Genomic DNA, 3,004 nt, shown 5'->3' with positions numbered 1-3,004 from the left:
GATAAACATACGTGTGCATGTGTCTTTGTAGTAGAATAATTTATAATCCTTTGGGTATATACCCAGTAGTGGGATGGCTGGGTCATATGGTACATCTAGTTCTAGATCCTTGAGGAATTGCCATACTGTTTTCCATAATGGTTGAACTAGTTTACAATCCCACCAACAGTGTAAAAGTGTATAACACCATGATTTATAATCCTTTGGGTATATACCCAGTAATGGGATGGCTGGGTCAAATGGTATTTCTAGTTCTAGATCCTTGAGGAATCGCCACACTGTCTTCCACAATGGTTGAACTAGTTTACAGTCCTGCCAACAGTGTAAAAGTGTTCCTATTTCTCCACATCCTCTCCAGCACCTGTTGTTTCCTGACTTTTTAATGATCAGCATTCTAACTGGTATGAGATGGTATCTCATTGTGGTTTTGATTTACATTTCTCTGATGGCCAGTGATGATGAGCATTTTTTCATGTGTCTGTTAGCTGCATAGATGTCTTCTTTTGAGAAGTGTCTGTTTATATCGTTTGCCCACTTTTTGATGGGGTTGTTTGAGTTTTTCTTGTAAATTTGTTTAAGTTCTTTGTAGATTCTGGATATTAGCCCTTTGTCAGATGAGTAGATTGCAAAAATTTTCTCCCATTCTGTAGGTTGCCTGTTTGCTCTGATGGTAGTTTCTTTTGCTGTGCAGAAGCTCTTTAGTTTAATTAGATCCCATTTGTCAATTTTGACTTTTCATTCTTTTTTGTTGCATTCTTTTGAGTTCCTGGTTAGCCTCTCCAAAGGAAGCAATCACATAAGCATTTATCTCAGTCAGCAGAGGGGTGACTTTGAAGTGAATGGGAGGCAGGTTTGTTCTAAGCAGTTCCCAGCTTGACTTTTCCCTTTAGCTTTAGTCATTTCAGGTCCCAAGATATTTTCCTTTCACAGTTTCAAGTGAGTTTCTAAGGTTTACATTTTAGCCAGAACAAATTCTACAAGTAACCTTGAGAAAGTAAGTTTTATCTCAACATGAGGAGCCTCACAATAGCAGATTCAAGCAGGCAGAAAAGAAAAGAGGGAAATAAATAGAGAGCTTCAGAATTTTCTATTTAATTTTATACTTTAAAGGGCTAAAATAGCCACTGGAATCCAACAGCTGACACTTCAGACAAGGCAATGGGACTCTGGGTTTAACACATTTTTTGTTTTTCTTACCTCTTTTTTTTTCTTTTTTTTAATTTTTGAGACGGAGTCTTGCTCTGTGACCAGGCTGGAGTGCAGTGGCACGATCTTGGCTCATTGCAACCTCTGCCTCCCGGGTTCAAGCGATTTCCCTGCCTCAGCCTCCCGAGTAGCTGGGACTACAGGCGTGCACCACCACGCCCGGCTAATGTGTGTATTTCAGTAGAGACACGGTTTCACCATGTTAGCCAGGATGGTCTCGAACTCCTGACCTCGTGATCCGCCTGCCTTGGCCTCCCAAAGTGATGGGATTACAGGCGTAAGCCATTGCGCCCAACCATTTCTTACCATTTAAGAAACCAGAGCTGCAAAGAGAGGGACATGGGTCTTTGAAAACATTTCTCTAAAACTGTGGAGTGGTTGTATCTCTAAAATGCTAACATCTGACAAACAGTTCAGGATTTCTTCCTTCTAGTGAGTCTGTCTAGTAAAGAGGCTGCATCCAGAGAGGTGAGTTGTCAAAGGTGCTGAGCCTTTGGTGAGGATGATTTGGAGAGTAGATGAAACACCTCTCTGTGCCTGGTGACATGGAGATCCTCGGAATATCCTCATGATTGCATGAGCCAGTTCCTTAAATCTTTCTCATCACATGCACATACACACGCACTTGCATGCACACACACCCTACTGGTTCTGTTTTTCTGGAGAAGCCTCTCCGTACAGCCACCAAGGGTGAGAAAGGGATAAAAAGGCAGAAGGCCGGGCGCAGTGGCTCACGCCTGTAATCCCAGCACTTTGGGAGGTCGAGGCAGGTGGATCACCTGAGGTCAGGAGTTTGAAACCACCCTGGCCAACATGCTGAAACCCGTATCTACTAAAAATACAAAAATTAGCCAGGTATGGTGGCGGATGCCTGTAGTCCCAGCTACTCAGGAGGCTGAGGTGGGAGAATCGCTTAAACCTGGGAGGTGGAGGCCGCAGTGAGCTGAGATCATGCCACTGCACTCCAACCTGGTCGACTGAGTGAGACTCTGTCTCAAAAAAAGAGAAAGAATAAAGAAAAAGTAGATAGGCGGCACCCCAAACAAAAATCCGACAGGTGAGGCCTGGGGTAGAGGGAAAGAAGGTTTAACTAGGAATTGGGGGCTGTGGGTTTTAGTTCACGCTCTGCTAACAAAAGGGATATGTGATTGTTTTGTTAGTTTTCTTTCTTTTTTCTGTCACCCTGGCTGGAGTCCAGAGGGGGAATCAAAGCTCACTGTAGCCTCAAACTCCTGGGCTCAAGCGATCCTCCCCTCTCAGCCTCCCTCTGCTTTCTCGTGTGTAAAGTTAGGAGGCGGGGTTTGGTATCCGTGGCCTTTCTTGCTCTGAATGTTGTGACTCAAGGTCTCATTGTTCCTCCCGTGGCCAGTCCTGTGTGTGGCTTTCTCCTGCTCCGGGCAGTGAGGTAAGTCTGGTGCTGGTTGGCCCCTCAGCTTCAGTCTCCGTGTGAAAGGCCTGGCACCTCATTCTTCAGGAACAATATTCAGAAACAGATGCTAGAACTTAAATTTTCTTTGAAAATTAATTGAAACTTGATCTTGCTATATCCAAGCGGAGGTCACATAGACTAAAGATTAGCCATTTGATCATAGATAAGAGAGGACATGTGTGACCAGGCATAACACAAAATTAAAAGCAAAAGTAGCATCTTCTCATCCCAGGGAGTGGGTAGCTGGTGGTGAGGTCTGTGGGTTCGTGATGGAAGTCCAGCTCTGTCTCCAGAACCTTCTCCTAATCCCAGCCCAGTCTCCCCCGAGCTGTGCTCTGTGTACCCGGCCTGAGGCCACATTCTCAAAGT

This window comes from Rhinopithecus bieti, unplaced genomic scaffold (genome assembly GCF_001698545.2).
Source record: "Rhinopithecus bieti isolate Rb0 unplaced genomic scaffold, ASM169854v2 scaffold_3734, whole genome shotgun sequence".
NCBI lineage: Eukaryota > Metazoa > Chordata > Mammalia > Primates > Cercopithecidae > Rhinopithecus > Rhinopithecus bieti.
The sequence above is the reverse complement of the archived record's forward strand: the minus strand, read 5'-3'. Positions refer to the sequence as shown.